The sequence below is a fragment of the Oncorhynchus mykiss genome, chromosome 13 (genome assembly GCF_013265735.2).
Source record: "Oncorhynchus mykiss isolate Arlee chromosome 13, USDA_OmykA_1.1, whole genome shotgun sequence".
In the NCBI taxonomy this organism is placed as follows: Eukaryota; Metazoa; Chordata; class Actinopteri; order Salmoniformes; family Salmonidae; genus Oncorhynchus; species Oncorhynchus mykiss.
This window is the reverse complement of record NC_048577.1, coordinates 40,580,435-40,594,303: the sequence shown is the minus strand read 5'-3', so window position 1 is coordinate 40,594,303 and position 13,869 is coordinate 40,580,435. Positions and strand designations below refer to the sequence as shown.

The 13,869-nt window shown below is 46.0% G+C and overlaps 2 long non-coding RNA genes across 2 annotated transcripts; both read right to left on the bottom strand.

Moving 5' to 3' along the window:
- Positions 1-1,316: 1,316 nt before the first annotated feature.
- LOC118938287 lies at positions 1,317-5,582 on the bottom strand. The gene is made up of 4 exons (XR_005035541.1): positions 4,805-5,582; positions 2,257-4,566; positions 2,016-2,133; positions 1,317-1,723 (listed from the first exon to the last, which is right to left on the bottom strand). It is a non-coding gene; the product is annotated as an uncharacterized LOC118938287 (long non-coding RNA).
- Positions 5,583-11,030: 5,448 nt separating this feature from the next.
- On the bottom strand, positions 11,031-13,613 carry LOC118938288. Its single transcript, XR_005035542.1, has 3 exons — positions 12,473-13,613; positions 12,118-12,189; positions 11,031-11,777 (listed from the first exon to the last, which is right to left on the bottom strand). It is a non-coding gene; the product is annotated as an uncharacterized LOC118938288 (long non-coding RNA).
- Between the last annotated feature and the right edge of the window lie 256 nt (positions 13,614-13,869).

Below are 13,869 nucleotides of genomic sequence, written 5' to 3'. Positions count from 1 at the left end.
AGGACTATTCCTAGTTCTACATTTTTTTAGTGGGGCATGCTTATTTAAGATGGTGAGGAAGGCACTTTTAAAGAATAGCCAGGCATCATCTACTGACGGGATGAGGTCAATGTCATTCCAGGATACCGCGGCCAGGTCGATTAGAAAGAGTGTGCTAAAGCAGTGAGTATAACAAATTTAGGGAGTATGCTTCCAATGTTAACATGCATGAAACCAAGGCTTTTACAGTAGCAGAGGTCAACAAATAAGAGCACCTGGGGAGTGGGAGTGGAGCTAGGCACTGCAGGACCTGGATTAACCTCCACATCACCAGAGGAACAGAGGAGAAGTAGGATAAGGGTATGGCTAAAGTCTATACGAACTGGCCGTCTAGCACGTTCGGAACAGAGAGTAAAAGGAGCAGGTTTCTGGGCACAATAGCATAGATTCAAGGCATAGTGTATAGACAAAGGTAAGGTAGGATGTGAGTACATTGGAGATAAACCTAGGCATTGAGTAATGATGAGAGATATAGTCTCTAGAGATGTTTAAACCAGGTGATGTCATCGCATATGTAGGAGGTGGAACAACATGGTTGGTTAAGGCATATTGAGCAGGGCTAGAGGCTCTACAGTGAAATAAGACAGTAATCACTAATCAGGACAGTAATGGACGAGGCATATTGACATTAGAGAGAGGCATGCGTAGCCAAGTGAACATATGGGTCCAGTGAGTGGTCGGGCTGACTGGGGACACGGCAATTCAGACAGTTAGCAGGCCGATGCTAACAAGCTAGCAATTAGTAGACCGGGGCAAGCTAGCAGTTAGCAGACCGGGTTAGCAAGCAGTTAGCAGACCGGGGCAGGCAAGCTAGCAGTTAGCAGACCGGGGAAGGCAAGCTAGCAGTTAGCAGACCGGGGCAGGCAAGCTAGCAGTTAGCAGACCGGGCAGGCAAGCTAGCAGTTAGCAGACCGGGGCAGGCAAGCTAGCAGTTAGCAGACCGGGGCAGGTAAGCTAGCAGTTAGCAGACCGGGGCAGGCAATCTAGCAGTTAGCAGACCGGGGCAGGCAAGCTAGCAGTTAGCAGACCGGGGCAGGCAAGCTAGCAGTTAGCAGACCGGGGAAGGCAAGCTAGCAGTTAGCAGACCGGGGCAGGCAAGCTAGCAGTTAGCAGACCGGGGCAGGCAAGCTAGCAGTTGGCAGACCGGGTTAGCAAGCAAGCAGTTAGCAGGGGCTAGCAGTTAGCAGACCGGGCAGGCAAGCTAGCAGTTAGCAGACCGGGGCAGGCAAGCTAGCAGTTGGCAGACCGGGTTAGCAAGCAAGCAGTTAGCTGGGGCTAACAGTTAGCAGACCGGGCAGGCAAGCTAGCAGTTAGCAGGGGCTAGCAAGTTAGTCTTTGGGGGACGTCGCGATGGGGGTATATGATTTGTTATGTGGGGGGTGAGTGAGCCCCAACCTGGATAACCAGGGAATGTTTGTCTGCATCCTACCCTTCCACCTGTCCGGCTTGATTGCACCTGCCGGTGGAAAACACCCTCTAAGGGTTAGCTCTCAGGGTCATTGGAGTACGCAAGCCTGTCCACTACGTCAAGTTACATTTAGGATTATTTATTTGTTGTATTCATTTACCTGTATTAGCCCATTGCTGAACTTCCTTTGTCCAGTTATACAGACTCATCGCCTAAACCCAAATCACTCTTGAACTTTTCGAGAGTGTGGGTCTCCTCCTGGATTTTTGCTGTTGTCTGAGAATTATGACAAATTATAATGACAAAAATGAAACAGAATAATTAATTGTTTTAAAATAAATTAAATGCATAGATAGATATAATACTTCTAGAATAAATGTATTGATCCACACAATACACCTTCAAGTATCTTCTGGACAATACTCTGTGCATGTTGTTTTTCCTTCTGTTCCACCCCATGGCCTGGATGGTTAGGATGTCTGTTCTTGGTAGAAAAGCCAAATAGAACTCCTTATACCAGATAAGTATAAACATAGCTGAATAGAACAACCTTAAACAAATTGTTTACCTCCTTTGGACACTTGTTTGGAACAGATTGCAGCCCTCGACAAGAAGCTGCACCCTTGTTCCATTTCCTTCCCCAGAGTTGTGCCAGCTCCTTCCTGATTCCGTCCTCCCCACTTAATCTACATAAAAAAAATATTGACTTAATATTGCAATTATGTGAATAACAAACATCTAAATGGGAAGCCTTGTAAAGGTCTGAAGCTGGAAATTGTCTTTGACCAGTTAAATAAAGAAAAACGTACCTGGCATTTCAAATGATGTGCCTTTGCATGCATGACGGAAAGGAGTGGCTTCATGTCTAGAAGAGTGGCGAGCTCTGGACAATGACAAGCAACTTTGGTCAGGTATGGCCAACATTTTCAGATCACATCCGTACACATGAATTGTATGTTCCTGCTGCCAGACAATTCCTTCTGCAAGAACAGTGGGTACGCAAATATCTCTCCACGCATCATGTTGAGGCTCCTTAGAAGTATTCCGTGGCGGCAGACGGCAACTTCGAGTCCCTCTTCATCAAGTTTGTTGTTTGTTTCCCTTGACGACTCTTTAGCTGCTGTCCACTGGGATGCTCCACATAACCCTTTTCCATAACCCTAGACAAGGAAGTAGAAGAGTATAGGTAGAAGAAGAAAAAAATTGGGGGGGGAAATGTTAACAGGACAGTGGTTAGGTTTTTAAAATCTAGCTGAGGGCGCAGAGCTACCCGCTGTGGTCGCTACAATGGAGATCAGAAGTTGGAAATTGACTGTCAAAAAGAAGCGCTTGTAAAGTGTGTTGCATTTCTGAACAGAGGGAGTGGTGTAACAACCCTGGACTTGAAGAGAGAGGATGACCATCTCTCCAAAATGATGTGTTTTTATTGGAATAGTGTATAACGAGTCTGCCTTTGAGGCCAGTCCTATTTCACAGATTAGAAGATACACAGGAAACGTACATGTTTAGTCTTTCTATGGACATAGTTCACAAAGTCAGACACATCCTCATCCTTGCAGATAAATACGCCATCAAAGAATCCTTTGTCATCAGCCCTTGAAAGGATGCGTGAAATACATTAAATATATGACATATGAAATATCAATCAACCTCAGTAACTGATTGTGGGACACTTGACAATGTTGATAATTCATTACATTACAAACTCAAAACGTTTAAGCTAAAAATGAACTCCACTGCATTTGAAAACGTTCACACTGGACAAAGAAAAGGCAAACCTTGTTTGGATTGTTTAAATGATATAAAGTACTGTATATCACAGACCAGGCTGGGCAGTCAAAGTCCTGTATATCACAGACCAGGCTGGGCAGTCAAAGTACTGTATATCACAGACCAGGCTGGGCAGTCAAAGTACTGTATATCACAGACCAGGCTGGGCAGTCAAAGTACTGTATATCACAGACCAGGCTGGGCAGTCAAAGTCCTGTATATCACAGACCAGGCTGGGCAGTCAAAGTCCTGTATATCACAGACCAGGCTGGGCAGTCAAAGTCCTGTATATCACAGACCAGGCTGGGCAGTCAAAGTCCTGTATATCACAGACCAGGCTGGGCAGTCAAAGTACTGTATATCGCAGACCAGGCTGGGCAGTCAAAGTCCTGTATATCACAGACCAGGCTGGGCAGTCAAAGTCCTGTATATCACAGACCAGGCTGGGCAGTCAAAGTCCTGTATATCACAGACCAGGCTGGGCAGTCAAAGTCCTGTATATCACAGACCAGGCTGGGCAGTCAAAGTACTGTATATCGCAGACCAGGCTGGGCAGTCAAAGTCCTGTATATCACAGACCAGGCTGGGCAGTCAAAGTCCTGTATATCACAGACCAGGCTGGGCAGTCAAAGTCCTGTATATCACAGACTGGATCAACTTCAGAGCGGAAGTACGTCCACTCAAAGAAGCTTTTTTGAAAAGTGTCCCCACAGATCATTCCATTCTGGTAAGGGAAAAACACATAGAAAATATATGAAATAACTTTCAACAATAGTATAAACAAAACATACTATAATTCACTATGGCTTACTGGATTTAAGTTAACGCAGGGCCAGTACATAGTGTTGACAGCAAAGCAGGTGAAAGCCAACGCAAAAGTAGGACGAGTACTTATGTTGTAAAGAGCAGGAAATATTGGATGCAAGAGGGGCACAGATAAGGTGCATGGCAGGACAGTGGTGCAGGAGGCTAACACGTACTGTAGCAAGAGACCTAAAATGTTAACATAGTTGTAGTACTGGAAATAAAGTTATGTTACGCAAAGTGTTGTAACAAAATGTAACATAGTTAACCTGAAGTCATACATTGGTAAAGCTGAGTATAATTGATTGTTACCCTGCCAAAGAAGTCAGTTCGCTGCTCCAAAATCCACATAAACGCCAGATGGGACATTCCTGGGGCTGACACTTTCAGCTCCTCAAAAGAGCTGAACAGATCTACCTGGTATATGGTGTCACAGTTCACAGTGGCAGGCCAGTACCCATTCTTAAACAGATCTGCCAAGTTTGCTGTCCAGGTGCTAAGACAGGTTGTGCAGGTCAGTAGAGGCACTGTAACATTGTAGCGACCTTGAGGAAAAAAATGTAGTCTGAATTAATGTTGTTTTACATTGCTATATCACTGTTTGGTTCGTGAAGGTATTGCACATACCATTTATTCCTACAAGGATTATATGTTTTCCATGGCCAACATGGATGGTGCTTGTCAGGCAACCACATATCACCTCTGGTACATCCAATGGTAAGAAACAATCTAGGGACAATATTTATATACAACAATAACCAATAAATAAAAACACAAACACACCCTGTTCGTGAAGTGCATATTTGCCATCACTGTGGAGAGATATGGCTGTAGTTGGAGCAAGGGTCGTGTAGAACCCCTCGATCATGGACGGTCTGTTGTGCAGGGGGAACTTTGCATGTGTAGAGACATCGCAGTCTTCACAGTAAAAGCTGTTTCGGCAGACGGTCTCTACATCGCAGAATAGCCCTTTTCACATTGCATGACTGACAGATCTTCTGAGAAGCATGCTCTGCAACCAGCAGAGAATCTACAATCTCAGGCCTGGACTCTCTCCACCTATCCTGTGAGAGTTCCTTCCTCACACTCCAACTGTGTGATGCACCAGGCACAGCAGGATTTGAACACTCAGGGTCTTCTAAGTCAGCTAGGAGGATGTTAATTTCTCTATGAAGTATTGCTCTTTTGAAAACACAAAAATGGGAAAAGGATTAAATTAAGAAAATTACATAATAATGAATCTATTAAAACGCATATAGTGCTGGCTTGGCTGTAAGTAGGTGACAGCAAATATATCTCTGCACAATCTATGGTGTGACAAGCCAAAAACCTCAGCTTTGATTCTACAGTAAATTCAATTACAGGGCAGACCAACATATTGACTAAAGTCTCAAATGGAATATCAAACAATAGAACTTGATCCCATCGTCAAATAGAAATTCTGAATGTTCTTAAAACAGCAAAAACACACTGAGTACAAAACATTCTCTTTCCCTGACAAACTGACCAGGTGAAAGCTATGATCCCTTATTGATGTCACCTGTTAAATCCACTTCAGTGTAGTGTGGAAGGACCACCAGAGGGCAGGCTGGGCTCATGGATAGTAGCCCAACAAGGCAGGGGAGACAAGGTAACCAGAGGCAATTAAGCACAGCTGACGGTACTAATGACATACTCTCCTTCCCCTATAAGAGAGAGAATGGAACCAGCAGAGAGAGGGGGAAAACTATCTCTGGAAGATGGCCACCGAGAGAGAGGAGCTATCCAGGAAGAACCACTAAGACGGTGACAATCCCGTGACTTGTTGTTGTAGTTTAAAGATAATCCTATTATGTTCTTGTTTCATCTGGAGAAGAAGATGTATGTTTTTCCTTGGAAGATTTTCATTGATTATGTTGGAGTGTTTGTGTTGACCCAATGCCCTCAATAGAGAACTGTGTTAAATCAAGAAAACTGACTCGTTTATTCCACCTTCCCGCTTTAGAGTGACGCCCAATTACTTGGTCCGCTCACATTGGTGGAGGATGCAGGCATTAGGTGGACGAGTGACACAAGGATAAGTGAGTATATCAAGATTCTTCCAGTAGACCCGGAGGAACCATTCAAGAACGATGGATACCGCCCTACTACAACAATTGATCACGGCACAGCAGACAACCATGGAACTCCTGCGACAACAGCTGAGCCGACGAGAAGAACCTAGAGTTAAGCCAAGAGCGGCTGCTCACGCCATCTTACCTCGTCTCTCCAAGGAGGATGATATTGAGGCCTTTCTCATGACCTTCGAAAGGACGGCCACCTTGGAAGAGTGGCCGCCCACAGAATGGGCGAGCGCATTAGCCCCTCTTTTGACCGGGGTGGCTCAGGAAGCCTATTTTGACCTGGATTCCCGCGAAGCTGCGGACTATGGGCGACTAAAAACCGAGATCCTGTCCCGGTACCAGCTGACTGCCAGAGATAGGGCTGTAAAATTCCATCAATGGCCCTATACAGCTGATCAACCCGTCCGTGCCCAGATCTTCGCATTAATACGACTGACGAAACAGTGGCTAGAACCTGGAAAGGGACAAGGACATGTGATAGAGACTCTCGTAGTGGACAAGATATTGAGAGAATTACCCAGTGACTTAAAAAGGGTTGTGGGGCAAGCCAACCCGTTGTCAGCCGACGACATAGCCCAGGCGGTAGAAACATATCGGTCTACAGGGGAGTTGTTAAAAAGTGACAACGAGGAACGGAAGGAGTCTTCCAATCCCGTACCGTGACTCACCCTGGCGCGCCCGCCACCGAAACGTCCAAACCCCCCCCGGAGGTGGGAGAAGTCAGCCACCACACAACAGGGTTGGTGTTATAAATGTCAGTCTCCCAACCATTATGCCCCACAATGTCCTAGCAAGGATGAGCCCATGGTCACGGAGTCATCACTGCCTATCCCCACACATCCCGTTTTGAGGGGGCAGGATCAACACTGTTGGTTAGCAGAGATAGCCCCAGCCTCAGAGATTCCGGTGCGAGTCGAAGGACAAGATGTGGTTGCTATTCTCGACTCGGGAAGTATGGTTACGTTAGTAGAGGAGCGGATGGTGACCTCCGCAGCACTGCTACCAGACAAAGTAGCCGTATCCTGTATCCATGGAGACACCCACTATTACCCCACTGTGAATCTGCCTATTCTCACTCCAAAAGGAAGGTGTACAGTCAGGGCAGGGAAAGTGCCCCAGCTGAAGGTGCCATTATTGATCGGGAGAGACTGTCCCCTATATAAGGAGCTTCGGCAGATGACGTTATGTACGGGAAGAAGAGGGACAGGAAAGAAGAGAAAATCCAAGCCCGAGGTAGTAGTCCTACAAGGAGACGTAGCCACGTCCTCGTCCTCTGCAGCAGAGGAAGAAATAGCGACCCAACGTTTACGACAGATATTCCAGGAAACCACTGATGAAGACACATGTGAAGGGTTATACACAACGCAGGAAGAAAGGAGCAACCAGGCGCTAAGGGATATATTTGAAGCTCCATCCGAGGAGGGAACCTGGAAGGGATTCTCCTCGGTCACCCCTGATGGGGATGTGGAACATCCTCCACATCCCTCTACTGAGGTCGACCTGCCCCAGGAATTAAAGGGACAGTTCGGCACCTCGCAGCATAGAGACCCAGACCTAAGGGAGGCCATGAGGAAGGTGATTGACGGGAGGAACGTCGACGGATCAGGTGAGCCCCCTCTTCCTTACTATGCAATCAGGCGGGGTCTCTTATACTGGGTCGTACGACGAAGGGGGGAAAACCAGGAATTACTAATGGTGCCTAGGCCATACAGGGATACAGTTCTACAGTTAGCCCATTCCCACGTCCTAGGAGGACACCTGGCACGAGACAAGACTATTGACAGAATCATGCAGAGATTCTATTGGCCCCGGGTCACCCGGGATGTGGCCAGGTATTGTAGGACGTGTGATCAATGTCAACGTACAGCCCCACGGCCACACCTACGTAACCCTTTGATTCCTCTCCCCATCATAGAGACTCCCTTTGAACGCATAGCTATGGACCTCGTAGGACCCCTCCCAAAATCCGCCAGAGGACACGAGTACATCCTAGTGGTTATAGATTACGCTACCAAGTTCCCGGAGGCCATACCCCTGCGTAACATGTCGTCAAAGGGAATTGCCAAGGAGTTATTCCTGATGTTCTCTCGTGTGGGCCTCCCCAAGACTATCTTAACCGATCAAGGAACCCCGTTCATGTCCCGGTTGATGAAGGACTTGTGTCGGTTATATCAGGTTCAACAGATACGTACAAGCATATTTCACCCTCAAACAGACGGGTTGTGTGAACGCTTGAACAAAACAATTAAAAGCATGTTGAGAAGAGTGGTGTCCCGAGACGGGAAAAACTGGGACATGCTTCTCCCACACTTAATGTTTGCCCTGCGAGAAGTACCCCAGGCATCCACTGGATTCTCTCCGTTTGAATTGCTCTATGGCAGACCCTGTCGAGGAATCCTCGACTTAGCCAAGGAGACCTGGGAGACCCAATCATGCCCCTTTCGATCCACAATAGAGCACGTTACCCTGATGAGAGACCGCCTGTCAGCAGTGTGGCCCATAGTCAAGGAGCATATGGAGAAGGCCCAAAGGACCCAAGGCCGGGCCTATGATAAGTCCGCGACCCCCCGTGAGTTCACCGTGGGAGAGAAAGTGATGGTGCTTGTGCCCACGGCCGAACATCGCTTGCTGGCGCAGTGGAGGGGGCCCTACGAGGTAATGAAAAGGGTCTCACCGGTCAATTACCTCATCAAGCAACCTGACAGGAGGAAGCAGGTCCAACTCTATCACATAAACCTGCTGAAGACGTACCATGGACGAGAGGAGGAGGTGGCTTTGATGGCCCTGGAGGGCAAAGGAAAAGAGGAGGCTCTACCACAGATGCGCCGTGGCCAAACTCTCCTACCGGAGCAGTCAAGACAGCTAGACAAGCTGATTATGAACTTCGGTCGAATATTCTCTCCATTCCCAGGACAAACAGATGTCCTGTTCCACCATATCCACACTGAACCCGGCAAGAAGGTGCATATCCGCCCTTACAGGATTCCTGAGGCTCGCCGAGTCATCGCTAAGAAAGAGGTGAGGGAAATGTTGAGGATGGGCGTGATCGAGCCCTCGACGAGTGAGTGGTCCAGTTCCATAGTCCTGGTCCCCAAATCCGATGGTAGTATGAGACTCTGCAACGACTTTAGGGGCGTGAATGCCATCTCTACATTCGATGCGTATCCCATGCCCCGCGTGGATGAACTCTTGGAGCGCTTAGGAAAGGCCAAGTTCATCACTACCCTGGATTTGACGAAGGGATATTGGCAAGTGCCGGTGGCTCCGGAGGATCGCCCAAAGACTGCCTTCGCCACCCCAGAGGGGCTTTTCCAGTATGTGAGGATGCCCTTCGGACTGCACGGTGCCGCTGCAACTTTCCAACGCCTCATGGATGCCATTCTACGGCCCCATCAAGAGTATGCAGCGGCGTACATAGACGATGTGGTCATCCATAGCGAGGACTGGGATAGTCACCTCCTGCGATTACGGGCGGTGCTCGTGAGTTTGGAAGCCACAGGGTTGACAGCCAATCCAAATAAATGCTGCCTGGGCCTGTCCGAAGCGGAATACCTGGGGTACACCGTGGGGAATGGGAAAATACGCCCACAGGCAGAGAAGACAAGGGCCATTCGTGACTGGCCTCGACCCCGGACCAAGCGAGACGTTCGGGCCTTCTTAGGGATAACAGGATATTATCGCCGTTTTATCCCGGGATATGCAACCATTGCCAACCCCCTCACAAACCTCATCAGGAAAAACCTGCCAAACCAGGTAGAGTGGAAAGACGAGACAGACGTGGCCTTTCAATTGCTAAAAGATGGCCTGTGTTCTGATCCCGTTCTACAGGCTCCGGACTTCTCACAAGAGTTCATTGTGCAGGTCGACGCCTCGGATACAGGGCTCGGGGCCGTACTAGCTCAGGGTAAAGGTGAAGAAGAGAAGCCGATTCTCTTCATTAGTAGGAAGCTCAGCGATCGGGAACAGAGGTATGCGACCGTAGAGAAAGAGGCCTTAGCCATCAAGTGGGCCCTCGATTATCTCCGGTACTACCTACTGGGTCGGAGGTTTGCATTAGTTACTGACCATGCGCCCCTCACGTGGATGGCTGGTAAGAGAAACAATAACAACAGAATAGCCAGATGTTTTTTTGTCTTTACAACCGTTCTCTTTCCATGTCATCCACAGGGCTGGATCGAGGAACGGGAATGCAGACGCGCTGTCCCGACGCGACCAAGACGGTGTGTCTGGCGCCCGACCCTCCGGTTCGGTCCTGGGGGGGAAGGTATGTGGAAGGACCACCAGAGGGCAGGCTGGGCTCATGGATAGTAGCCCAACAAGGCAGGGGAGACAAGGTAACCAGAGGCAATTAAGCACAGCTGACGGTACTAATGACATACTCTCCTTCCCCTATAAGAGAGAGAATGGAACCAGCAGAGAGAGGGGGAAAACTATCTCTGGAAGATGGCCACCGAGAGAGAGGAGCTATCCAGGAAGAACCACTAAGACGGTGACAATCCCGTGACTTGTTGTAGTTTAAAGATAATCCTATTATGTTCATCTGGAGAAGAAGATGTATGTTTTTCCTTGGAAGATTTTCATTGATTATGTTGGAGTGTTTGTGTTGACCAAATGCCCTCAATAGAGAACTGTGTTCAATCAAGAAAACTTACTCCTGACTCATTTATTCCACCTTCCCGCTTTAGAGTGACGCCCAATTACTTGGTCCGCTCACAGTAGATAAAGAAGAGGAGACAGATTAAAGGAAGATGTTTAAGCCTTGAGACAATTGAGACATGGATTGTGTATGTGTGCCATTCAGAGGGTGACTGGGCAAGACAAAATATTTAAGTGCCTTTGAAAGAGGTATGGTAGTAGGTGCCAGGTCCAACGTTTTGTGTCAAGAACTGCAACGCTGCTGGGTTTTTCACGACCCGCATTTACCCGTGTGTATCAAGAATGGTCCACCACCCAAAGGACATCCAGCCAACTTGACACAACTGTGGGAAGCATTTGAGTCAACATGGTGTTATTGCCCTCCCCTACAGAAGTATAAGGATGTTGTTATTGCCCTCCCCTACAGAAGTATATGGATGTTGTTATTGCCCTCACCTACAGAAGTATATGGATGTTGTTATTGCCCTCCCCTACAGAAGTATATGGATGTTGTTATTGCCCTCCCCTACAGAAGTATATGGATGTTGTTATTGCACTACCCTACAGAAGTACTTGGACCATGATGCTAAAATGTTGAATTTGTCTCTATACTCCAGCATTTTGAATTGCATTGTTGAGAAGCTACCTGCAAGTAAGCATTTCGTTGGATGGTGTTACCATCAGTATCCTGTACATACGACTAATAAAACTACTTGCAACTAGACATGTAAAGTGCTTTCATTTCGAAACGGTAAATCAGAAAAGTCTGAAAATACCTTGAAATGAAAGGTGACATTCTGTACTGTAACCTCATATCAAACATTTGATCTCAAGTCTGAAAATCTGGAGACTTGAGTCACATTTAAAAATGTTGCACCACTGTCAAAATAAAGATGTAGGGCAGTATAATTCAGTAACACCAAGATGACCCCAATTTTGAAAGTAAAACAATTTAAACATACCTATTTCTTCATCAATGTTTAAAACTGGAGTGGATTCCAATCCACTGGTCCTTGTCACTAAAATAAGATATGCAAAAAAGGAAAGGGTTAGACTTCGAGGCATTCAGAAGTTGATAAAGCCATTTTTGGATTTATATTAATGATATATGGTTAAAACTATTATTTTAATAACATTGATGGTAAGTTGCAATAATTGCAATAATAGCTATATCAAAAAATTGAAAGTGGTTACATTTCGCCAACCCCATCACTCAGCTTTTAACCAAAACAGGGGAGTGTGCTTTGTTATTGTTTCAACTACCAATTACAGATTTAATAAAAATACAATTAACTAATTACAAGGCCACTGAATAACAAGGAATTGTATAGATTAATCTATTCAATCGCTCATCAATACCTGATTCTTCCTCCTCAGTGACTGGCCCAAAATGTTGCACTAGTCTGGCTCTTGATGTACTGGCCCTTGGAGCTGAAAAAATTGGTAATAAAAGGTTTTCAATTCAAAATATTTGCTGGAATTCTGATTCTCCTTTTGTTAAATGTGTATTTTCATCAGAGACAGACAACAGTTAGAGACAGGGAAAGGTGGGATCAGACCTGCATGTAATGTATTATGTGCTGTGAGTAGATGGTACTAGACCGGCCTATGGCACGGCAACAAATGTTTAATATGCTATGATACAGTATGTTTGAAAGGAAAAAGTCAGATCAGGAACCAATCAAATGGAACACCTAGACAGGATGAAACTTACCAACAGAAGTGGATGTAGTTGCCTTCCTGGTTTGAGGAACAATCTGTCCTCGCTCATCTTTGTCTCCATCTGAACCTAATCCCTGGAAGCTTGTTTGTCTTTTTCTTATTATTGTCCTAAAAAGTGTATTTCAATTATCCTGGCTGGCCCACTAATAAAAGTCTCTCACAAGCATGGCTTGCTTCTGTACATATGGACCACAAGCAAGACTTTGATTTTCACATAAGGTGAAGTGATTTGTCAGCTGAGGAAAGGCACCTGCAGTAGACCCATGTTCTGGCTCACTCACACAGCTAACATGTGTAGAAGTTCACAAGGATGCTAACAAGTGCACCCTTGTGCCTCATGCTCAATGGGCAATATCATTGATGCCTGTGATTAGGTCATATCACGGAGTCTACGTTTAAATTCACATTTGTGCCACGTGGGGTTTACTTTGACAAACAAAAAGCAATGATAAAACATAACGCTGTGGTGCTGGAGGTGTGTTGAGAATATATATGCACGTATGGGAGCTGTAGGGGTTACATTACCGGTAATGTACGACTTGTTACATTGTAATGTACGACTTGGGTTGAGCTCCTCAGCCAGCCTTTTTGCCTCGTTAATGGCCTCATCCAGTTGGGCTTGTGGGTCCTTCTCTTGGTTGAGCTCCTCAGCAAGCTGTTCTGCTTTTTAATAGCCTCATCCAGTTGGTCTTGGGGGTCCTCAGAGGCCATACCATCTCAAAAGAAACAAAGAGAAAACTTCCAATCCTAACACATTCCTTCACATAGTAACCTCCCCCGTTTCTTTGAAGATGCAAAGAGGAAAAAGGGGAATATATCCTAATGTTTAGGTGGCTAAAATGATATCCAAATATACGCAAGTAATGCAACAAAAATATCCACACATTCCATGTTGTGTATGCAACATTTAATGTCACATGACCGGATAAGGTAACCATTCTTGTTCTTCTTGTAACTTTCCGGTGTTTTACTGCTCATCACAGGTCGACGCAGGTATTGCACATGATTTATCGTTCTCATAAAAGTAGCTATTTCACACTGACGATAATTTGAACACAAGAAAGTTTCCAGTGAAAAGGTGCTTACATTCAGAGCCTTGTATTTACACTCAGCCAGCTCATAGTACAACTCCACTCTAGCCTTAGTACGGGTTAACGTTTTGGTAATTTTGGTTGGCCAACAAAATGTAAGACTACAATGACTGCATACGTTTCCCCAAATGTTATACGAAAAAATATATGTTTTTGTATTGATGGACAATGGCAAGGCTGCCATTGCATTTTCAGTTACATTCTTTTTTTTAAAATAAATACATGGAACTACAACCGAATAAAACACCATTATCCATCATGCATTGCTTACATTCATTCTATACTGAAACGTCTGTTC